Source organism: Sciurus carolinensis, chromosome 19 (genome assembly GCF_902686445.1).
Source record: "Sciurus carolinensis chromosome 19, mSciCar1.2, whole genome shotgun sequence".
NCBI lineage: Eukaryota > Metazoa > Chordata > Mammalia > Rodentia > Sciuridae > Sciurus > Sciurus carolinensis.
The window spans coordinates 22419376-22446190 of NC_062231.1; positions in this window are offsets into that span (position 1 = coordinate 22419376).

A 26815-nucleotide genomic window follows, 5' to 3' on the forward strand; every position below is an offset into this window, starting at 1 on the left:
CATTACCCCACCTCAGACCTTTAGCATGTCATCATAATAGTAACCACTACCCCACCTCAGACCTTTAGCATGTCATCATAATAGTAACCATTACCCCACCTCAGACCTTTAGCATGTCATCATAATAGAAACCATTGCCCCACCTCAGATCTTTAGCATGTCATCATAATAGTAACCATTACCCCATCTCAGACCTTTAGCATGTCATCATAATAGTACCCATTACCCCACCTCAGACCTTTAGCACGTCATCATAATAGAAACCATTACCCCACCTCAGACCTTTAGCATGTCATCATATAGTAACCATTACCCACCTCAGACCTTTAGCATGTCATCATAATAGTAACCACTACCCCACCTCAGACATTTAGCATGTCATTATAATAGTAACCATTACCCCACCTCAGACCTTTAGCATGTCATCATAATAGTAACCACTACTCCACCTCAGACCTTTAGCATGTCATCATAATAGTAACCATTACTCTAACTCAGACCTTTAGCATGTCATCATAATAGTAACCATTACCCACCTCAGACCTTTAGCATGTCATTATAATAGTAACCATTACCCCATCTCAGACACTTAGCATGTCATCATAATAGTAACCATTACCCCACCTCAGACCTTTAGCATGTCATCATAATAGTAACCATTACCCAGCTCAGACCTTTAGCATGTCATCATAATAGTAACCACTACCCCACCTCAGACCTTTAGCATGTCATCATAATAGTAACCATTACCCAGCTCAGACCTTTAGCATGTCATCATAATAGTAACCACTACCCCACCTCAGACCTTTAGCATGTCATCATAATAGTAACCATAACCCACCTCAGACCTTTAGCATGTCATCATAATAGTAACCATTACCCCACCTCAGACCTTTAGCATGTCATCATAATAGTAACCATTACCCCACCTCTGACCTTTAGCATGTCATCATAATAGTAACCATTACCCCACCTCAGACCTTTAGCATGTCATCATAATAGTAACCATTACCCCACCTCAGACTTTTAGCATGTCATCATAATAGTAACCACTACCCCACCTCAGACATTTAGCATGTCATTATAATAGTAACCATTACCCCACCTCAGACCTTTAGCATGTCATCATAATAGTAACCACTACTCCACCTCAGACCTTTAGCATGTCATCATAATAGTAACCATTACTCTAACTCAGACCTTTAGCATGTCATCATAATAGTAACCATTACCCACCTCAGACCTTTAGCATGTCATTATAATAGTAACCATTACCCCATCTCAGACACTTAGCATGTCATCATAATAGTAACCATTACCCCACCTCAGACCTTTAGCATGTCATCATAATAGTAACCATTACCCACCTCAGACCTTTAGCATGTCATCATAATAGTAACCATTACCCCACCTCAGACCTTTAGCATGTCATCATAATAGTAACCATTACCCACCTCAGACTTTTAGCATGTCATCATAATAGTAACCATTACCCCACCTCAGACCTTTAGCATGTCATCATATTCGTAACCATTACCTCACCTCAGACCTTTAGCATGTCATCATAATCGTAACCATTACCTCACCTCAGACCTTTAGCATGTCATCATAATAGTAACCATTACCCCACCTCAGACCTTTAGCATATCATCATAATAGTAACCATTACCCCACCTCAGACTTTTAGCATGTCATCATAATAGTAACCACTACCCCACCTCAGACCTTTAGCATGTCATCATAATAGTAACCATTACCCCACCTCAGACCTTTAGCATGTCATCATAATAGTAACCATTACCCCACCTCAGAGCTTTAGCATGTCATCATAATAGTAACCATTACCCCATCTCAGACCTTTAGCATGTCATCATAATAGTAACCATTATCCAGCTCAGACCTTTAGCATGTCATCATAATAGTAACCATAACCCCACCTCAGACCTTTAGCATGTTATCATAATAGTAACCATTACCCCACCTCAGAGCTTTAGCATGTCATCATAATAGTAACCATTACCCCACCTCAGAGCTTTAGCATGTCATCATAATAGTAACCACTACCCCACCTCAGACCTTTAGCATGTCATCATAATAGTAACCATTACCCCACCTCAGACCTTTAGCATGTCATCATAATAGTAACCATTACCCCACCTCAGAGCTTTAGCATGTCATCATAATAGTAACCACTACCCCACCTCAGACCTTTAGCATGTCATCATAATAGTAACCATTACCCCACCTCAGACCTTTAGCATGTCATCATAATAGTAACCATTACCCCACCTCAGAGCTTTAGCATGTCATCATAATAGTAACCACTACCCCACCTCAGACCTTTAGCATGTCATCATAATAGTAACCATTACCCCACCTCAGAGCTTTAGCATGTCATCATAATAGTAACTACTACCCCACCTCAGACCTTTAGCATGTCATCATAATAGTAACCACTACCCCACCTCAGACCTTTAGCATGTCATCATAATAGTAAACATTACCCCACCTCAGACTTTAGCATGTCATCATAATAGTAACCATTACCCCACCTCAGACCTTTAGCATGTCGTCATAATAGTAACCATTACCCCACGTCAGACCTTTAGCATGTCATCATAATGGTAACCACTACCCCACCTCAGACCTTGAGCATGTCATCATAATAGTAACCATTAACCCACCTCAGACCTTTAGCATGTTATCATAATAGTAACCATTACCCACCTCAGACCTTTAGCATGTTATCATAATAGTAACCATTACCCACCTCAGACCTTTAGCATGTCATCATAAGAGTAACCATTACCCCACCTCAGACCTTCAGCATGTCATCATAATAGTAACCACTACCCCACCTCAGACCTTTAGCATGTCATCATAATAGTAACCATTAACCCACCTCAGACCTTTAGCATGTCATCATAATAGTAACCATTACCCACCTCAGACCTTTAGCATGTTATCACAATAGTAACCATTAACCCACCTCAGACCTTTAGCATGTCATCATAATAGTAACCACTACCCCACCTCAGACCTTTAGCATGTCATCATAATAGTAACCACTACCCCACCTCAGACCTTTAGCATGTCATTATAATAGTAAACATTACCACACCTCAGACCTTTAGCATGTCATCATAATAGTAACCATTACCCACCTCAGACTTTTAGCATGTCATCATAATAGTAACCATTACCCACCTCAGACCTTTAGCATGTCATCATAGTAGTAAACATTACCCCACCTCAGACCTTTAGCATGTCATCATAATAGTAACCATTACCCACCTCAGACCTTTAGCATGTCATCATAATAGTAACCATTACTCCACCTCAGACCTTTAGCATGTTATCATAATAGTAACCATTACCCACCTCAGACCTTTAGCATGTCATCATAAGAGTAACTTCTACCCCACCTCAGATCTTTAGCATGTCATCATAATAGTAACCATTACCCCACCTCAGACCTTTAGCATGTCATCATAATAGTAACCATTACCCCACCTCAGACCTTTAGCATGTCATCATAATAGTGACCATTACCCCACCTCAGACCTTTAGTATGTCATCATAATAGTAACCATTACCCACCTCAGACCTTTAGCATGTCATCATAATAGTAACCACTACCCCACCTCAGACATTTAGCATGTCCTCATAATAGTAACCATTACCCCACCTCAGTCCTTTATATGTCATCATAATAGTAACCATTACCCCACCTCAGACCTTTAGCATGTCATATAATAGTAACCACTACCCCACCTCAGACCTTTAGCATGTCATCATAATAGTAACCATTACCCCACCTCAGTCCTTTATATGTCATCATAATAGTAATCATTACCCCACCTCAGACCTTTAGCATGTCATCATAATAGTAACCATTACCTCACTTACACCTTTAGCATGTCATCATAATAGTAACCATTACCCCACCTCAGACCTTTAGCATGTCATCATAATAGTAACCATTACCCCACCTCAGACCTTTAGCATGTCATCATAATAGTAACCATTAACCCACCTCAGACCTTTAGCATGTCATCATAATAGTAACCACTACCCCACCTCAGACCTTTAGCATGTCATCATAATAGTAACCACTACCCCACCTCAGACCTTTAGCATGTCATCATAATAGTAACCATTACCCCACCTCAGACCTTTAGCATGTCATCATAATAGTGACCATTACCCCACCTCAGACCTTTAGTATGTCATCATAATAGTAACCATTACCCACCTCAGACCTTTAGCATGTCATCATAATAGTAACCACTACCCCACCTCAGACATTTAGCATGTCCTCATAATAGTAACCATTACCCCACCTCAGTCCTTTATATGTCATCATAATAGTAACCATTACCCCACCTCAGACCTTTAGCATGTCATATAATAGTAACCACTACCCCACCTCAGACCTTTAGCATGTCATCATAATAGTAACCATTACCCCACCTCAGTCCTTTATATGTCATCATAATAGTAATCATTACCCCACCTCAGACCTTTAGCATGTCATCATAATAGTAACCATTACCTCACTTACACCTTTAGCATGTCATCATAATAGTAACCATTACCCCACCTCAGACCTTTAGCATGTCATCATAATAGTAACCATTACCCCACCTCAGACCTTTAGCATGTCATTATAATAGTAACCATTACCCCACCTCAGACCTTTAGCATGTCATCATAATAGTAACCATTACCCCACCTCAGACCTTTAGCATGTCATCATAATAGTAACCATTACCCCACCTCAGACCTTTAGCATGTCATCATAATAGTAACCACTACCCCACCTCAGACCTTTAGCATGTCATCATAATAGTAACCACTACCCCACCTCAGACCTTTAGCATGTCATCATAATAGTAACCATTACCTCACTTACACCTTTAGCATGTCATCGTAATAGTAACCATTACCCCACCTCAGACCTTTAGCATGTCATCATAATAGTAACCATTACCCCACCTCAGACCTTTAGCATGTCATCATAATAGTAACCACTACCCCACCTCAGACATTTAGCATGTCCTCATAATAGTAACCATTACCCCACCTCAGTCCTTTATATGTCATCATAATAGTAACCATTACCCCACCTCAGACCTTTAGCATGTCATATAATAGTAACCACTACCCCACCTCAGACATTTAGCATGTCCTCATAATAGTAACCACTACCCCACATCAGACCTTTAGCATGTCATCATAATAGTAACCATTACCTCACCTCAGACCTTTAGCATGTCATATAATAGTAACCACTACCCCACCTCAGACCTTTAGCATGTCATCATAATAGTAACCATTACCCCACCTCAGTCCTTTATATGTCATCATAATAGTAACCATTACCCCACCTCAGACCTTTAGCATGTTATCATAATAGTAACCATTACCCACCTCAGACCTTTAGCATGTCATCATAAGAGTAACCATTACCCCACCTCAGACCTTTAGCATGTCTTCATAATAGTAACCATTACCCCACCTCAGACCTTTAGCATGTCATCATAATAGTAACCACTACTCCACCTCAGACCTTTAGCATGTCATCATAATAGTAACCATTACCCCACCTCAGACCTTTAGCATGTCATCATAATAGTAACCATTACCCACCTCAGATCTTTAGCATGTCATCATAATAGTAAGCATTACCCACCTCAGACCTTTAGCATGTCATCATAATAGTAACCATTACCCCACCTCAGACCTTTAGCATGTCATCATAATAGTAACCACTACTCCACCTCAGACCTTTAGCATGTCTTCATAATAGTAACCACTACCCCACTTCAGACCTTTATCATGTCATCATAATAGTAACCATTACCTCACCTCAGACTTTTAGCATGTCATCATAATAGTAACCATTACCCCACCTCAGACCTTTAGCATGTCATCATAATAGTAACCATTACCCCACCTCAGACCTTTAGCATGTCATCATAATAGTAACCATTACCCCACCTCAGACCTTTAGCATGTCATCGTAATAGTAACCACTACCCCACCTCAGACATTTAGCATGTCCTCATAATAGTAACCATTACCCCACCTCAGTCCTTTAGCATGTCATCATAATAGTAACCACTACCCCACCTCAGACTTTTAGCATGTCATCATAATAGTAACCACTACCCCACCTCAGACATTTAGCATGTCCTCATAATATTAACCATTACCCCACCTCAGTCCTTTAGCATGTCATCATAATAGTAACCATTACCCCACCTCAGACCTTTAGCATGTCATCTTAATAGTAACCACTACCCCACCTCAGACCTTTAGCATGTCATCATAATAGTAACCACTACCCCACCTCAGATCTTGAGCATGTCATCATAATAGTAACAATTAACCCACCTCAGACCTTTAGCATGTTATCATAATAGTAACCATTACCCACCTCAGACCTTTAGCATGTTATCATAATAGTAACCATTACCCACCTCAGACCTTTAGCATGTCATCATAAGAGTAACCATTACCCAGCTCAGACCTTTAGCATGTCATCATAGTAGTAACCATTACCCACCTCAGACCTTTAGCATGTCATCATAATAGTAACCATTAACCCACCTCAGACCTTTAGCATGTTATCATAATAGTAACCATTACCCACCTCAGACCTTTAGCATGTTATCATAATAGTAACCATTAACCCACCTCAGACCTTTAGCATGTCATCATAATAGTAAGCATTACCCACCTCAGACCTTTAGCATGTCATCATAATAGTAACCATTACCCCACCTCAGACCTTTAGCATGTCATTATAATAGTAACCATTACCCCACCACAGACCTTTAGCATGTCATCATAATAGTAACCACTACCCCACCTCAGACCTTTAGCATGCCATTATAATAGTAAACATTACCCCACCTCAGACCTTTAGCATGTCATCATAATAGTAACCACTACCCCACCTCAGACCTTTAGCATGTCATCATAATAGAAACCACTACCCCACCTCAGACCTTTAGCATGTCATATAATAGTAACCATTACCCCACCTCAGACCTTTAGCATGTCATCATAATAGTAACCACTACTCCACCTCAGACCTTTAGCATGTCATCATAATAGTAACCATTACCCCACCTCAGACCTTTAGCATGTTATCATAATAGTAACCATTACCCACTTCGGACCTTTAGCATGTCATCATAAGAGTAACCTCTACCCCACCTCAGATCTTTAGCATGTCATCATAATAGTAAACATTACCCCACCTCAGACCTTTAGCATGTCATCATAATAGTAACCACTACCCCACCTCAGACCTTTAGCATGTCATCATAATAGTAACCACTACCCCACCTCAGACCTTTAGCATGTCATCATAATAGTAACCATTACCCCACCTCAGACCTTTAGCACGTCATCATAATAGTAACCATTACCCCACCTCAGACCTTTAGCATGTCATCATAATAGTAACCACTACCTCACCTCAGACCTTTAGCATGTCATCATAATAGTAACCACTACCCCACCTCAGACCTTTAGCATGTCATCATAATAGTAACCATTACCCCACCTCAGACCTTTAGCACGTCATCATAATAGTAACCATTACCCCACCTCAGACCTTTAGCATGTCATCATAATAGTAACCACTACCTCACCTCAGACCTTTAGCATGTCATCATAATAGTAACCATTACCCCACCTCAGACCTTTAGCATGTCATCATAATAGTAACCACTACCCCACCTCAGACCTTTAGCATGTCATATAATAGTAACCACTACCCCACCTCAGACCTTTAGCATGTCATCATATTAGTAACCATTACCCCACCTCAGTCCTTTATATGTCATCATAATAGTAACCATTACCCCACCTCAGACCTTTAGCATGTCATATAATAGTAACCACTACCCCACCTCAGAACTTTAGCATGTCATCATAATAGTAACCATCACCCCACCTCAGAACTTTAGCATGTCATATAATAGTAACCATTACCCCACCTCAGACCTTTAGCATGTCATCATAATAGTAACCACTACCCCACCTCAGAACTTTATATGTCATCATAATAGTAACCACTACCCCACCTCAGACCTTTAGCATGTCATCATAATAGTAACCATTACCCACCTAAGACATTTAGAATGTCATTATAATAATAACCATTACCCCACTCAGACCTTTAGCATGTCATCATAATAGTAACCATTACCCCACCTCAGACCTTTAGCATGTCATCATAATAGTAACCATTACCCCACCTCAGACCTTTAGCATGTCATCATAATAGTAACCATTACCCCACCTCAGACCTTTAGCATGTCATCATAATAGTAACCATTACCCCACCTCAGACCTTTAGCATGTCATCATCATAGTAACCATTACCACACCTCAGACGTTTAGCATGTTATCATAATAGTAACCATTACCCCACCTCAGCCTTTAGCATGTCATTATAATAGTAACCTTTACCCCAACTCAGATCTTTAGCATGTTATCATAATAGTAACCATTACCCCACCTCAGACCTTTAGCATGTCATCATAATAGTAACCATTACCCCACCTCAGACATTTAGCATGTTATCATAATAGTAACCATTACCCCACCTCAGACCTTTAGCATGTCATCATAATAGTAACCATTACCCCACCTCAGACCTTTAGCATGTCATCATCATAGTAACCATTACCACACCTCAGACGTTTAGCATGTCATCATAATAGTAACCATTACCCCACCTCAGCCTTTAGCATGTCATTATAATAGTAACCTTTACCCCAACTCAGATCTTTAGCATGTTATCATAATAGTAACCATTACCCCACCTCAGACCTTTAGCATGTCATCATAATAGTAACCATTACCCCACCTCAGACATTTAGCATGTTATCATAATAGTAACCATTTCCCCACCTCAGACCTTTATCAGGTCAGTAGAATAGTAACAATTTTTCCTTGGTGGGGTAATATCATATGCAGTGTTGCCTTCAAAAGCTACTCTCGTGTACAGCTAATTAGAACAAATTAAAAAGTTAATTAAAAAAAATCGAATGCAATCCTGCTGTCATTCAGGTGTCCAGGAGTGGACATGGGCTTTCTGGAAACTTCCCTGACACCCCCTGGTAAAACAGGAGGGAGGACGAGACTCACTGACCCTACTCTCTCTACAAGGACCCATTTTCTTCCTGGGGAGCTTCCCGTTTTCCCTTTTCCTGTCCCTTCTCATAAACTCATGCCTGCAACTCTGAGCGGCCTGTCTGAGTTTCTTCTGGCGTCACTGTAAGAACTGGATCACAAAGGACCTCGGTGCCTTCTGCGTCTGTGCAGCCCCTTGCTCTCTAACAAGCCCCCCACCTCCTGCAATGTTGCCCATCTTTTCTGGGATCTGTCACCTCACTGGCCATTTTCACGTGGCTGCCAGAGGCCTCTGACATGCATTTAAGGTCTTCATGCATATGATTTTGTTTTTCTTTTTTTTCACTTAGTTGTATTTTATTTTTCTTCATTTGCTCTGATGTGTTGTACATGAAACCATCGTATATATCTGCACGTATATATGCGTACATCGATATATTTATCTGCACCTCTGGATTCCATTACCAAGTCTATTACTGATTCTACATCCGATTGTATGACCGAAATCTGTGCCAAACTTACATTTGCAAAGATTGGATTAGAATCTTATTATTAGATGACTGAAATTTATGGACACTTCTGTTTGACCTTGAGGATCCAGACATTTTTCACATTTAAACTGCGGACTTGTAATAAGTGAATAAATGATATCAGAGTCACAATCGACTGACCCATAGATGAGCTGTACTTCAACCTCAGCGGATTCTCCACGTCTTTTAGTATCGACTCTGTACAGGTGTGTCCAGCAAAGCACGCCCTCTCAGCAGACCCTCTCTGTGTCTGGGTCTCCCCTTCTCTGCTGTAGCCGCAGCTGGTGAATTGCAGCTATCTTTTGTACAAGGGAGCAAATGAGTTTCTCTTGTAGTGTCCTCTGCAAGGATGGCTGGGCTCTTCCCAGCAGCTTGGTGGGTCTCCGGGCTTCCCTTCCTTTATGAAGCGCTGCTTTCCTTCTCTGTCCACGCATCCACTCATCTCCATTGATCCCACTATCAAAGCTCTTTGTTATGGGAACAGCCATTTAGGAATCATCCTGGTCTCTCTCTTCTCTATATTCCCAAGAAAAATAATGCTCTTAGTTGGTCCCCATTCTCCAGTTACTCTGTCAGTCTGCTCCTCACCTTGATGGCAACAGTGACACTTGGGATTGCAAAACTCTCTTGGTTTTGTAAACCCACCCTCTGATGTTCATTGGTTGACAGAACAGCTTGGCAATAATATGCTTCTCGAAGCCTTGGGAAATCCAGATTTGGGGTAGGAGATTCATGATCTAGGTTTGGTTAATGAAGGGGCACTAATCCTGGTGTTACGGTGTGGAGGTGAGGTGTCCCCCTAAAACTCACATGTGAGACCATGCAGGAAGGTGCAGAGGAGAAATGACTGGGTTGTAAGAGTCTTAACCCAATCAGTGAGTGAATCCCTGATGGGACTAATTAAGTGGTAAGTGTGGCTGGAGGAGGTGGGAATGGGGTGTGGCTTTGGGTTATATATTTGTATCTGGAAAGTCTCTCTCTCTGCTTCCTGATGATGTGAGCTGCTTCCTTCCATCACTCTCTCCCGCCATGATGTTCTGCCTCCCTTCAAGCCCCAAGGAATGGAGCCGGCCTTCTATGGACTGAGACCTCTGAAACCATGAGCCCTAGAATAAACCTTTCCTCCTCGATAATGGTGCTGGATGGATCATTTAGTCACTAGCTGACTAAGACACCTGCACCCTGGGACTGTCATTAGGGAGCAGGACCCTAGGAAAGCGCTGTTCTAACCGTGCCAGGCTCTTCATTGACTTTACTTGGATGGGACTGTACACTACTGTCACGTCAGGTTTTCAGCATGATCGTATCCTCACAAGAAATTCACTAGTTGTTTCCTTCTCCCTAGAACACCCAACCAAGTCTCTGATCTGTCTTCTCATGCTGAGTGGGAAACAGTTCTTAGGGTCTTGTAAATGATGAAACCCATCAAAATCCAAAAAGATTGGGGCTGGGCTTGTGGCTCAGTCTTAGAGCACTTGCGAGCCCGTGTGAGGTGCTGGGTTCGACCCTCAGCACCACATAAACATAAATTATTTGAATAAAGGTATCATGTTCATCTAGAGTTAAAAAAAATTTTTTTAAAAGAAAATCCAAGAAGACACTCAGAGGAGTGAATGGGAAAATGAGATCTGTGATCTTTGGCAGGTTGGCCAAGCCAAAATGGCTTATTTCTCCCTTTTTAAAATTGGGAGTCATGGCAGATGGTCTGTCTGTAAGAGGTCCTCAAATCCAAGGTTCCATTAGAATCACATGTGAAATTTGTTAACCAATAGAGATTTCTAGAACCCAAGTCCACCCATACTGATTAACTTCATGAACATCAAGGACTGTAAAGATATATTTTCACACCCACCAGAGTGGTTATGAGGTCCACCAATTTTGACCCATGCTTTGGGAACTTTTGCAAAGTCCTCTCCATTTTGGTTAGTCAGTGACATCTTACATTGTTGAATTTACAACTTCCATGATTAGGGATGAAATAAATACTGGTCATCCATTCTAAATAACCACATCATTTGACTTATTATTTAAAGTGGGTTGGAGAGTAAAGAGGCTTGTGAGCAACTTACTTCTACTTTTATGAAGCTCACCCATCCTAAGATAGGATACCATTTCTTTGAAAAGTACTGATTTTGAACTGTTTTCTTCTGAAATCACATCAGAAGTTTTTCCTCTCTAAGAAGACTCCGTACGTCCTCAGTACATTCCATATCTTCCCCCGGGTAAGTTACCTGTAGATCTAGATCAAAGAAGATCTTGTGGGGGAAAAAACATATTCTGAAATATATTCTGGGAAACAGTTTTGCTTTTTCAGAAAATAATATATTTTTGATGTTATTTGGTTTTGAAAGCCACTTGGTGAGACTCCTTTAGAGAAATTTCTTGTTACCCATGATTCTCACAGTATTCTCTCTTTTTTTCAATTGGTCTGCAATACAGTAAGGGTTAGGAGTACAGAGTTTGTCCATTCATCAGTTGAAGGACGTCTAGGTTGGTTCCATAGCTTGGCCATCGTGAACTGAGCTGCTACAAACATTGATGTGGCTGTGTCACTGTAGTAGGCTGATTTTAAGTCCTTTGGGTATAAACTGAGGAGTGGGATAGCTGGGTCAAATGGTAGTTCCATTCCAAGTTTTCTGAGGACTCTCCATACTGCTTTCCAGAGTGGCTGCACCAATTTGCAGTCCCACCAGCAATGAATGAGTGTACCTTTTCCCACACATCCTCACCAATGTTTATTGTTGCTTATATTCTTGATAATTCCCATTCTGACTGGAGTGAGATGAAATGTTAGAGTAGATTTGATTTTCATTTCTCTAATTGCTAGAAAATGTGGTATGTATACATAATAGAATATTACTCCATCTTAAAGAAGAAGGAAATTATGATATTTGCAGGTAAATGGATAGAGTGAAGAATATCATACTAAGTGAAATAAGACAATCCGAGAAAACCAAAGGGAGAATGTTTTCTCTGATATGCAGATGGTAATTCACAATAAGAGAGGAGGGCAGGGAAAATAGAGGTACTTTGGATTAGAGAAGAGTGAAGAGAGGGAAGGGGTATTGGGGTAGGAATAATAGGACATTATTACCCTATGTGCATTTATGATTACATCACCAGTGTGATTCTATATCATGTACAGCCAGAAGAATGAGAAGTTATACTCCACTTACTTACGATATGTCAAAATGCTTTCTACAGTCATGTATAAATATTAGAAGAAATAAAAAATTTTTTTAAAAAAGAGTTCTATTTGGAATCAAGTGGAGTTGGATCAGATTCTTGCTCAACAATTTAAGAACTGATTTTCTTTGGCAAGTAACACAGTCTCTCTAATGCTCAGTTTGTAAAATGGGGATAAAACTATACCTAACCTAGAGGGCTGCAATGGGAATTAAATAAGGGAATGCCCCTGAATTTTGTCTAGCAAGGGCTGACATGATTCACTTCCTGTACATTTGTGGGCAGGAGAGTAAACCTTAGATATGCTCCTTATATATTTTTTATTTACATTTGTACTTCTTTACATAATAAATTCAGTATTATGTAACCCTGTAGATTCACTAAATTGCTTTAGTGTAAAAAGTCTTGAGTAGTGTTCATGATGAAATTATTACAGAGACCAGCTAGATACTACTTCCCTTGGACTATTAAAACTCTGTTACAATGGTTAATTTGAATAGTTGACTTGATTGGATTAAGAGATGTTGATGATTAAGAGGTTTCTGGGTGTGTCCATGAGGGCGTGTCTAGGAATGATTGGCATGTGGAATAGCGAACTGGAGTGGAGACCCTCCTTCAGCATGGGCAGCACCGCCCAATAGGATGGAATCAAAGCTGGAAGAACAAGGAAGCAGAGGCAGATGCAGCTCTGCTCTTCTTGAATGGTTCTTGATTGCTGCTTCCATCCTCTGAAGATATCGGACTCTCGCTTCTTCACTCTTCCAAAGTGGACTCTGCCAGGGATTCTCCAGGGAGTTTCCAGAAGCCTTGGTCTGGGACTAGGTAGCACTGCTGATCCCTCTTGTTCTGGGGCTTCCTCCTCTTGGGCTGCGCAGCTGCTGTTTCTTCCAGCTCTCCAGCTGCAGAGGCCACTGTGGACCATCCAGCTTCTGGTCATGGAAGCAAATCTAATAAATCCCCTTTATCATCACACTTCATGTGGGTTCTGCTCCTCTAGAGAACCCTGACTGATACATCTATTAAAAGATTCACGTACGTCTTATGGACGTAGATGGCAACACTAGAATGGCAACCTGTGTGTTCCGAAGTCTACTGTGAAGCGTCACTGAGTGTTTTTCAAGAAACGTTGATGTAACAACCTCTTTACTCAAAGCCCTAGAACAGAAGTTGGAGATGTGCCCAGCTCTGTCCCAGAAGGGCTAACGGTGGAGCTTCTCTCTGCTGGAACTTCTACACTGAGACCTACAATGACGGTGACTGTGATCCTGCTAGAACAACAACCACCCTTCAGGGGTCCCCTCAACGGGCCATGGCATTGTGAGTGGTCACCAACAAGCTCTGTGAGCAGCCATTTCTTGACAGATCTAATATCTGAGCACAGAAAGAATCTAGAGCCTGCAACTCCTACTCTTTGTCGCCTCTCAGGGCCACGCTCAAGACGGCTGTTGCTGTACCATTTTGTCCACATGCCGCTCTTCTTTCCTCTACTTTTGAGAGACTGTCAGAGTGGACCCAGAAGTTCAAAACCACCTCCTTTAGCCTCTCTTGCCCAGGCTTTCCTGAGCGTGCTTCAGAACGCATTGGCGAGGGCCCATGACTGCTGGTCTCAGGAGCAGAGAGAACCACAGAAACAGCTTTCATTCCCAGCAAGTGGCCACCAAAGGCCACCCGTGGCGCCTTTCTGGGACTTAGAGAAAGGTGTCTTTCCTGGGTGTTCCAGCTGGATGCCACCAGGGGTGGACAGACTCGAAACCTTCTCAGTACACACTGATGGAGCCACCAGGATGGGGACTTGGGGAAGAAGAACTCAAATTGGATTTAAGTCCCTATTCATGACCTGAGCCCCTATTCATGACCTGAGCCGAGTGCTTTGTTCAGGATACAACCTGCCCAACTGCCCTCTGCACCTGATTTGAGCTGGAGCATTTAGCATCTCTGCCGTTTCATTTCCTCCTCAAAATCCTAGACTTGGAGATACCTGACAAAGTTCTGCCAACAAAAGAAGCAGGGATCACATAGAGTATTGGAAAACAAATTATGTTACCTTAGATTCCCGTATGTGGACATTCCACACATAAAGAGCAAGCACAGGCCAGAGCGCTAAAATCCATCCTAGGCATAATTTATCCTTGTCAGCTGTCAGTGATCATGGCCTTTATTTGAAGGCAATGTAATTAACGAGATTAGTGCCCCTGAAGTTCTTCACCGATGAAATAAAGGAATCCATACATCCTAATGTCTCCCACAGATTTTTTCCCCCTTAGTTGAATATACTTTCCAAATACCAGTCATTGATCATTCACTCATCAGAATCAAAAAAGAAAAATCCTAAAATTAGCTTTGGATTTCGCCAGCAATGAAACAAAATAAAACATATTTGAGGGTGGCTGAGAGTGAAGCCATAGTGAGGTTTGTGTTCCAGGAGATTTTTGTTTGTCAAACAGGAAAAAGCAAAAAAAATTACAACTTGTTTTGATGCTGTTCAAGAGCTGGAGGCAGTTTCTACCCCATTTGTATTTCTGGATCTTTTTTCAGCCCCATCTGTTTATTTTCTATTGAGCAATCATAGCAAAATAGAAAGCCAGCTTCTAGGGATCTGAAAGCAGGTGGGGTTTGGAAATAATTTGAAAGACACAATGACAAATCCTCAGAACAGAGGATCTCAGATTGGCCGATGCTATTGTTATTTGGCATTTAATTCTTCCTTTAAGTAGATGTACAATTTTTATGAGGAAGAATTTATATGTAGCCAGGATGTCTGAGATATGCAGAAATCTTCTCGGTTGAGACCTTTAACTATTTTCTTTGTATCTTAGACAAGATTGGGGGGTCTTTAAAAGGTCTTTGAGAGGATTGATTTTCCCAGATATTTCCCATAAATTCCCAGATTATAATATAAAACCAAAGAGATAGACTGCAAACTTCCTTAAATATCTCTACTTTCAGATACAGTACATCTCAGGGGTTTTGATGGCACAATTTTATTTGGATATCAGCTATAGATCTGTAATTTCAGACACTATAAAGGAGACATGTTCTATGTTCCTAGAACATAGAAAAGATGACAACATGAACTTGCTTTTCTTTTGACTTTTTCTTGGTGGTAAAACTTGGACATAAAGCAATCTTGCCAGAATCTGAGCAGATATCTGTGGTTTTCCTGGAATTCTGTCACGGAGCCGCATAGCTTCTCAGGACTGGTCTCAATGTCCCATGACCACCATGGAAACACATACCCCCTTCACCAGGGGACAGCAGAGTGACTTCTGCCATCATATACTGAGGGCTTCAGGTAACTGTCAATCTTTTCCTAATCCGACCTCCATCATCATCTTCAATTTCTATGTTCTGAGCTCTCGGAGGTCTCTGGTGTTGGTAGCGGCCACTGGTTTGCATGGAAAACAAATTCTCTTTTCCAAGAAAGGGTTTCTCCAAACTGAACCAAAGAGCCCTTTTAATCTGTGGGCAATTAAGCTTTACCATCCGTCTGATAAATTTAGGCCACGATGCAGAATAACGACCTGCAAACCTTAGTCCCTTTTATGGTTTTGATGTGAAATTATGAGGACTTCTTGGGAACACCCAAAAATCTCTTGTGTGAGACAACACTGCAGGGTTTAGAGGTGAAATTATTAGGTTAAGAGAAGCTTTGCCAAACCAGTGTGTCAATCCCGTGATAGGGATTAACCGAGCGGTTCCTAAAAGGCAGGCAGGTCGTGGCTGGAGGAGTTGGGTCACCGGGGGTTCGGCCTCTGGGGGACACGTTTCATCTCAAGTGAGTGGAACTCACTCTCTCTGCTTCCTGGTCACGTCCTGAGCTGCTTCCCTCCAACACCCACTTCCAATGTGATGTTCCAGAAGGTTCCAGAAGGTATGGAATTGGCCCTCGATGGATTGAGCCCTCTGAAACCAAGAGACCCAAGATAAACTTTTCCTTCTGTACTTGTTCCTGTCAGGGCTTTGGGCACAGCGGCGAGGAAGCTGACTGATCCGGGCACTGAGCAGCGCAGGAGTCCTGTGTGAAGGAATTCCAGAGCCTGGGAGCAGCCCTGCCCTGTCTTCCAGCTCTGCCATGAGATACGGCTGTGAAGGACACCAGGAGGAGAGCAGAGGCCAGGACGGTGCAACCCAGCCCAGACCTAAAGCCCACCAGGTCCCCCCAAACCCACTGGCCAGGCTGCACCGCAAAGGCAGGGAGGCTGGGACACAGAGGCACTCACCGAAGTGTTTGCACCAAGTACTCTGCAGCAAGCACGCTCTCAGAGTCCGGGGTCTTTATATGAAAATCTTTAAAATTTCAAACAAAAAAAAAAAATAAAAGGAAAGAAAATTTTCTGTATCACTCAGGTGATATGTCACCTCGGGGTTAGCCTTTACAGCTTTAAAACTTTAAAGGAGACTTGAAAATTATTGCAATTCTTTTTCTACTTTGAACAGCATAATCAACCATTCCTGACAGAATTATTTTTTTAATGAAATGGTATATGGATTTTATGGCATTTATATCTACTTTTTAATGTGTTTTTAAAAATTCTTTAATTGTTTGCTCTATTTAGTTAGACACGATAGTAGGATGCACTTTGAGTCATTGTACACAAATGGGGTACAACGTTTCATTTCGCTGGATGTGCATGATGTAGAGTCACACCATTCCTGTAATCTTACATGTACTTAGGGTAATGATGTCTGTCTCAGTCCACCATTGTTGCTTCCCCCCACCCCTTCCCCTCCCCTCATTTCCCTCTACGCGATTCAGTATTCCTCCATTCTTCTCTAATGCCTCCTCCTCTCCTCCATTATGTATCACCATCTACCTATCAGAGAAAACATTTAACATTTGGTTTTTAGGGATTGACTTATTTTACTTAGTCTAATATTCTCCAACTCCATCCATTTACCTGCAAATGCCAGAATTTTATTATTCTTTATGGCTGAGTAATATTTCATTGTGTATATGTACCACAGTTTCTTTATCCATTCATCTGTTGAAGGGCATCTAGGTTGGTTCCACAATCTAGCTATTGTGAATTGAGCTGCTAAAAACATTGACTGTGTCACTGTAGTATGCTGATTTTAAGTCCTCTGGGTATAAACCAAGGAGTGGGATAACTGGGTCAAATGGAGGTCCATTCGTAGTTTTCTGAGGAATCTCCACACTGCTTTCCAGAGTGGCTGCACCAATTTGCAGTCCCACCAGCAACATATGAGTGTACCTTTTCCCCCACATCCTCACCAACACCTCTTGTTGCTTGTATTCTTGAGAATTGCCATTCTAATTGGGGTGAAATCTTAGGGTAGTTTTGATTTGCATTTCTACTTTGAGCAGAACAATCAACTACTAATTTACCTTAGCCACCAGACTGAAATAGATCTGTTTGCTTAGGCTCAGATCCAGAGTTTGAAGGGAAGACAATTCAGAGCTTAAGTTCTAGGGACATACTGCTTAGTATCAGAACTTGCCTCTACCATTTACTAGCTGCTGCTTGGGAAGGTCATATAGTGATTCTGAGACCAAATGTGCTCACCCTTGAAACTGGGGTGGTCATGTGGAGAGAGCAGCTACCTTTGACTTAGAAGAAGTTAATGGAGCATGTGCACAACACCTCCTGCGCACACACAGTGTACGCTCAATAACGCATGCGGTTAAAAAAGGCTGGCACGCCCATTCATTCTGTGTCCACAGGGCTCCTTGTTACCAACTATCGGCTCACTAGTCAGGACAAACAGCGGCAGATGTGGCTGGGCTCTCCAGATCCTATGAACTTACACCCAGGGACAGAGAAATGGAGAGACACAGAGGAGCCCCCTAAAGGGATTTCTGCACTTCCTGAAGATTCGGAGTTCAGAACTCTATCTCAAACGCTCTTCATGTCCCCAACTCAGCCAATTCATGCCTGCTGTGACGTTTTCCTGGTTAGATCCCTGAACACATGGGTGATATCTGGGTAGCCTGTTTTAAACATAATGTCTGCTGTTCTGTTTGAGAAGCAGCCCCTAAGACCTACATAGACTCAACTCCTTGAGCTACGGCTGCACCAAATCCTAGGCCCTGACTCATGCTTTTGGATACTTCCGACTTCCTATTTTAACTATTAAGCCCCATAAAATGATCACTAATTTTTGTCAACTAGGTACCCATCCCAATCAATCTTTACAAAAGATGACATGTTTGCTATGGTTGATAATTATTATTTTTATTTTACATTCACCTAGGAAACTTTCAGTGGGAGAAAACACATCAACTCCAACATGCTAACTCTTTTATGATCCCAACTAAACTGGCAAAGCGACTTAGCCGGTGACTTAGATTTATTTTTTTTTTTAAGCTGGGGATTGAACCCGGGGTCACTTAAGCACTGAGCCACATCCCCAGCACTTTATGTTGAAATAAGGCCTCACTGAGTTGCTGAGGCTGGCTTTCAACTTGTGATCCTCCTGCCTCAGCCTCCCTAGCCACTGGGATTACAGGTGTGCCCCACGGTGCCCAGAGACTTAGATTTATTTGTGAATGGTTTAGATATTTGGTTGGCAATAAGCTACAGAATGAACATCTCCTTTTTATGTATTTTAAGTGTACCTAATGAAATATTTTCTGGAACAGAGAAGGTCATACATTCTATCTACACTGCTACATCAAAGCCATGTTGTGTCCACCGAAAAGGATCATCTCATTAGCTGAATGGTTATGCATGTAGTAATCAGTGGAGAGGTCTAGGAAGGTTCCAGAAGTCAGCCTTTCTGTGTCTCTGGGGGCTAGTAATTTGAGTTTATTCATTTATTTATGTGAGAAGAGCTGATACCAATTAAGCAGAAATGATTCCGAATGCTAAGAATACATTCTCAAAAGCCAAAATAAATTAACATTTATATTCTTGAGAAATGTTCACAAATGAGTGCTTTCCACTCTCACTAATGGCACTCATATTAATATTTATAGGCCATGGGATATCATTGTCCATTAAGTCGTCTTTATTTTTGAGCCTGCATAAGAAACGACACTGGGAAAAAAACTTTCTCTAAACTATGGAACAAGTTAGCACGGTCCAGATTTGAAAATCGATGGCTGAGAGCAGTCAAGTCTTCATTAGGTAAGAGTTTCAGATGACAGACAAACAGCTGTTGGATATTAATCTAGAGGAACTCAGGAAACAAGAAATCATTGGGGATCAAATAAAGGGCAAAACTGTCAACAAACGGTCTGTCAGAAGAACCTGGTATGAAATTGAAGCACAGACCTGGCATCTGCCAGTTTAAGAATCTTGATTGAAGTTGCTCAAATTATACAAAGTTGTTACGGGCCTGAGAATCGGCTCCCAAAAGTATACTGCGGAAGCGTTTACCAGGTGGGCTGGTGTGGTGCTGTAAAGCTCTTGACTTCATTACAGATGAGAGAGAGGAAAAAAAAACAAAACTAGAAATGGTCCTGGATTTTAATAATCAATTAAACACACATTGAAAACTATTCTCTGCTGGGTTTTTTTTTTTTTTTTTTTTTTTTTTTTTTGGTACCTGGGATTGTACCCAGGGGTGCTTAACCACTGAGCCACATCCCCAGTCCTATTTTGTATTTTAGTTAGAGACAGGGTCTCCCTGAGTTGCCTAGTGCCTTGATTTTGCTGAGGCCGGCTTTGAACTTGCGATCCTCCTGCCTCAGCCTCTGGAGCTGCTGGGATGACAGGCGTGGGCCACTGCACTCTGTCTTGAAAATTAAAACTTTTATCATGTCAAACCTTTGATCTTAACTATGCATACTTGGGAGGCCTCAGATTTGGGACTCCTTTTTGGAGAGCACTGCTATGGGGTTAAGACCGGGCAGGGACTCTGGCCCGGTGGGAAGGTTTGGGGTGACCAGGGATGGCATGGGCCTGCACCAGCCGGCCAGAAAAATGAAACAAACCTCAAGGAATATGCAATCGTTATAATCCAGAGAAGCCAGCATGAAATACCAGCAAAAAGGGGACTTGGAGACCGAGGCTGCGCTCTGATCCACACTGGTCATCCCAGCGGCTCGGGAGGCTGAGGCAGGAGGATTGCAAGTTCAAAGCCAGCCTCAGCAAAAGACATCAGATGTGCATGGGCCTCAGTCAGCATTGAGGTTAGGCCAGAGAGAGAACTGGCTGCCGCAAAGGATCAAAGCCAGCCGAGAGAGAGGAGGAAGAGCCTCCGGGCAGGGTGCAGCCGGTGCGCCCAGCCTCTGCGGTTCCAGCTCGGGGCCCAGAACGGGGTGCGCTCTGGTATCCTTTCCAGGCCTGAGCCTCCACTGCCAGACTTCACTCAATAATGTCACTCAAGTCAAGCAGAGAGACGTGGACAAGGTACTGTCCCTCCTCTACTTCTGCTTTCCTGTCTCACCAGGGAGCCCGGGACCCTGGACAGGCAAGAGCTTCACGGCCGGACGATCCTGCGTGAGACTCGGCGTCACCTGCTCCTTCCTTAACTGTCTGCAAAGACACTGGACGCGCTACCCTGCTTCACGTCTTGAGCCTCAAAGCTCTTGTACCTGGAATGGACCGAAAGATGCTCCCACTGTCGCTTGGTGATGCGTGGGAAGCACCGAGGAGGGAGTCTTCTTTTTTATGATTTTTAATTTTGATTTGTTCTGCTGCGTTATACGTGACAGCAGAAGGCACTTCCATTCACTGCACACGAATGGAGCACGACTTTCCATTTCTACGTGACGTAGATTTCTGCATGATACAGAGTCACACCGTTCGTGCGATCGTACATGAACCTACCGTCATGATGTTCATCTCATTCCACCATCTTTTCCAGCCCCATCCTCCCTCCCCTCCCTCTTGCTCCTCTGCCCAGTCCAAAGTTCCTCCAATTTCCCCTTGCCTTCCCTCATTATGGATCAGCATCCACATATCAGAGAGAACATTTGGCCTTTGGTTTTTGGGGATTGGCTTATTTCACTTGGCATGATATTCTCCAACTTCATCCATTTACCTGCAAATGCCATAGTAGTATTCTTCTTTATGGCTGAATAATATTCCATTGTATATATATACCACAGTTTCTTTATCCATTCATCTGCTGAAGGGCATCTAGGTTGGTTCCACAGTCTAGCTATTGTGAATTGAGCAGCGATGAACATTGATGTGGCTGAATCTCTGTAGTATGCTGATTTTAAGTCCTTTGTGTATAAACCGAGGAGTGGGATAGCTGGGTCAAATGGTGGGTCCCTTCCAAGCTTTCTGAGGATTCTTCACACTGCTTTCCAGAGTGGCTGCACCAATTTGCAGTCCCACCAGCAATGGATGAGCGTGCCTTTTCCCCCACAGAGGATGGAGTCTTAAAGATGGGCACCCTCTCTCCGCCACTGTGAAGCGTGGGACACAGCATCCCTCCAGGAACGAGAGCAAGCAGCAGTGACCTCCGCCTTCAGGCAGGGCACTTGGTCCCCAGAGTCCTATAGTCACATGCACTTTATTCATCCATGTACGTTACCTCCCGTTTCCTTATGTAAGGTTCCAACTAAGCGCTGGCTCAGTTTTTACGAAATTCAAATATAGAAACAATGAGATAAGTTGGAAACATTCCCCCAAAATACTCTTCAACTACTGGATGATCCTTCTATCTTTGTGCAAAAGTGTCAAGCCTCCAATTAATTTCCAATCCATTTTCCATTGTTATTAAATCATTTTCCCTAGGGTGACATTTTTACATAAAACATGGAATAGGAGCAACCTTTCCAGATTTCTCCAGAACACACCTTTCACTTATCAATTAATAGTTTAAAACAAAACAACAGCAGAACTTACGGAGCAAAGATTTAAGTGTGATAAAAGGTCCCAGGCAGCCCACACCTGAGTGACTGTTTCGAACTTTCCAGCTGCATCTCTAATTTTGTCCTAATTTCTCCCTGAGTGAATTTATACATCAAATATTTAGTGCTATGCCTCCCACAGAGACAATACTCAATAAAAATGAACTGTTGGAATTATTTCCTTCTCTTTCCTTCATTCATACTGTTTCCTGTGCCTATAATGTTCTCTCTCCTTTTTTTTTTTACATTTTTAGTTGTAGATGGACATAATAACTTTATTTTATTAATTTTTTATTAGTTCTAATTACTTGTACACATGATAGCAGAATGTGTTTATGCATTTTGATAAGTCAATATAAATGGAGTGTCATCTCTCATTTTCTGATTGTACATATGGCAGGATCACATGGGTCATGCAGTCATACACGTACATGAGGTCATGGTATCTGTTTCACTCTACTGTCCTTCCTACCCCCAAACCCCTACCCCTCTCTTCACTCCCCTCTACCTAATCTAAAGTGACTCTATTCTTCTCTATCACTCATCCCCTTATTGTGACTTAACATCACATATCAGAGAAAACATTTGGCCTTTGGTTTTTTGGGTTTGGTTTATTTGGTTAGCATGATAGTCTCCAGTTCTATTCATTTACAGGCAAATGCCATCATTTCATTCTTCTTTATGGCTGAGTAATATTCCATTGTGTATATGGACCACAGTTTCTTTATCCATTCATCTGTTGAAGGGCACCTACATTGGTTCCATAGCTTAGCTATTGTGAATTGAGCTGCTCTAAACATTGATGTGGCTGCATCACTGTAGTATGTTGATTTTAAGTCCTTTGGGTATTAATTGAGGAGTAGGATAGATTTTATGAGTGCTGAGGATGGAACCCAGGGTCTCACACATGCTAGGCAAGTGCTCCACCACGGAGCCGGGACCCCAGGCCTGTGTTCATTTTAATTCACTCTTGTCTGATCTGCTCTGCAAGCTTCCCTTTGGGCTCTGTTCCTGCTCACTGCCTTTTTAAGTCGGCTCTGTCTCCTAGGAAGAGAAACGGTCCTACTTCCCTGCCACTTGTCAGCACTCAAGCTCTTGCTGGCCCTTGCCGCTGAGTTTCCTCCTAACCTGTGCATCGCTCGTCTTCCCGGCAAAGCTTCATGGCACGGGGAGGCGGGGTGGCGGGGGCCTGGCCCTGTGCAGAGAGTGGGGAGCTCAACGTTTCGCTGCAGGACTGCGGGCTCTGCGGGTCTACGAATAAGACCGTGCCAGGTGAGGAGGCCTCTGTCGCGCCTCGCCCGCCGGGAGCCCGCCTCACGATATCATGCAAACGAACCCGAGCTTGCTAGACAAGGGCTGCTGCAGGTGGTTTTCTCTTGGACTGCTGGGCCTCCCATCCGAAGCACAGGGCAACCCTTCCACAGAGTCTGAATGCTCCGCTTCCTTCACGGCCATGGCCAGCACCTCCCGGGCTACACACCTGACCTTGCTCGTGGGTCTAGCTGCTAATACGGAATGTGAGAGGGAGAAGCTGTTTCGGATTAATCCACAGAGAGTGCTCGTTTATGCAGCAGTGCAGGTGTGAAGTGGTTCCTCTTAGCCTCACCTCCACGGTGCCATCTCTTACTCAGAGGGATTGGCACGCGGTGGGTAAAGACCCACACCCTGCACAGGCCTGAGCTCACTGAGGACAATAATGCATCCTTAAGGCCCAGCCTTAGCCTCAGGGTTTCAGGTATGTATTTTTGGGGGGTACCAGGGATTGAACCAGGGGAACTTAACCACTGAGCCACATCCCCTCAGTCCTTTTTAATATCTTATTTTGAGACAGTTTGCTAAGTTGATTAGGGCCTTGCTAAGTTGCTGTTGAGGCTGACTTGGAACTTACAGTCCTCCTGCCTCAGCCTCCTGAGCCTCTAGGATTATAGGTGGGCCACAGCATGAGGTAGAAATCCTCGTGAAAAATGTTACAGGGGAGAGACCTTGGTCTGGACAGGAAGGAATTTGCCTGTGTTACCGGGACTTCAACACTCAGACAACACCGTGCGGTGCCTTTTCAAAACCTCAGGAGAAAGAATTTTGAATGTTTTCACCATAAAGAAATGATCCATGTTTGAGGATATGAATGTGCTTAACCTGATTCAAAGATGCATGCGAGGTACGCACGCACGAGGACGGAACACTGTAGCCCATTATATGTCCAACTCTTGAGCATCCGTTGAAAATAAACAGCATCGTGGTCTAAGGAAAGGAACAGACACTTCACAGAAGAAGATCTACAAGCAATCAACAAACATATGGAAAAATGTTCCACATCTCTAGTAATAAGAGAAATGCAAATCAAAACCACCCTAAGATTCCATCTCACCCCAATTAGAATGGCAATTATCAAGAATACAAGCAACAACAGGTGTTGGCGAGGATGTGGGGAGAAAGGAACACTCATACATTGCTGGTGGGGCTGCAAATTAGTGCAGCCACTCTGGAAAGCAGTGTGGAGACTCCTCAGAAAGCTTGGAATGGAAACACCATTTGACCCAGCTATCCCACTCCTTGGCCTATACCCAAAGGACTTAAAATCAGCATATTACAGAGATACAGCCACATCAATGTTCATAGCTGCTCAATTCACCATAGCCAGATTGTGGAACCAACCTAGATGCCCTTCAGTTGATGAATGGATAAAGAAACTGTGGTATATATATACAATGGAATATTACTCAGCCATAAAGAACGATAAAATTATGGCATTTGCAGGCAAATGGATGAAATTGGAGAATATCATTCTAAGTGAGATAAGCCAATCTCAAAAACCAAAGGAAGAATGATCTCGCTGATAAATGGATGATGACACATAATGGGGGGTGGGAGGGGTTAGTTTTAGGGTTAGAGTTAGGGTTAGGGAGGGGAGCAAGAATGGAGGAAGGAAGGACTGTATAGAGGGAAAAGAGGGGTGGGAGGGGTGGGGGGAAGGGAAAAAAATAACAAAATGAATCAAGCAACATTACCCTATATAAATTTATGATTACACAAATGGTATGCCTTGACTCCATGTACAAACAGAGAAATGACATGTATCCCATTTGTTTATAATAAAAAAATAAATAAATAAACAGCATCGAACACTATACACTGGGGAAAAAGCAAAGTCCCGTGGAAGTCCTTCCCTGTGGGACTATTTCTGACTTCTTTCCTTCTTCCTCTGCTCTCAGCTTCCACTTGACTTATGAATCTGGACAAGAGGGAGGTCACTTTGGATTAATGGAAAGTGTGATAGCCAGATCTTGGGGTGCTGTCCCCTGAGTCTTGAGTCTCGCAGTGTGTTTTAAGCAGAGAGCAAGATCCTGCTTCTCAGAGCAACTGAAAAATGGATGCGGTTAATCAGTGCCGAGGAGAGAAGGAGAAGCCGGGCAGATCTCCTGCCATAAGTCACCTCTCTGACGTGAACCAAATTACTTTGGGTCTCAGAGGAAGAACACTCCAGAGTTTACTGATGCCGGTTCCCCGGGAGATCAGGGACGAAGTGTGACATGTTTAGAGTAACGAGTTGCTGGAAGAAGATTGCCCCTTTCTCTAGATCCTGTTTGATTTTCTTTCCAGAATTTCCTAAGACACTGCTTGAAGCCGAGCGGATGCCGGGGGAGGTACGTCACAAGGTTGGCGTTAGCCTTTTTCACAGCTTGCCTCCTACACGCCTCTGCCTAGTGAAAGACCCTGTGATGACTTCAGAGGGGGAAAGGAGAAAGGCTGGCAATTCCTTCCAACTAGCCCGTGTCTGGGGAGGGAGGTCCTCCCGTGTTGTACAGCATGCAATGGTCAGTGTCCACGTTCTTCCTGTAGAAAACTTCTTTTGAATACAGGTTGACTCTCTGAAACCCGTGTTGGAAATTCAGTCACCTTTATGTGATGTTCAAAAGTGGGATTTTTAAGTGGGTGTTGGGGTCCTGACCTCAGGAATGGATTAGTCCATGTGTGGAGTGAGTGGATTCCTTGACTACTGGGTTATCTTGGGAGTGGGTTTGCTATACAAGTAGGTTGGGCTAGGTCTCTCATTTGTTCCCTGTCTTTTGCTCTATGATACCCTCCGTCACTCTGAGACATTGCCCAGAAAGAAGGCCATCTTCAGATGCAGCTCCCCAACACTGGGCCTAAACTGTGTGTCACATAAACCTCT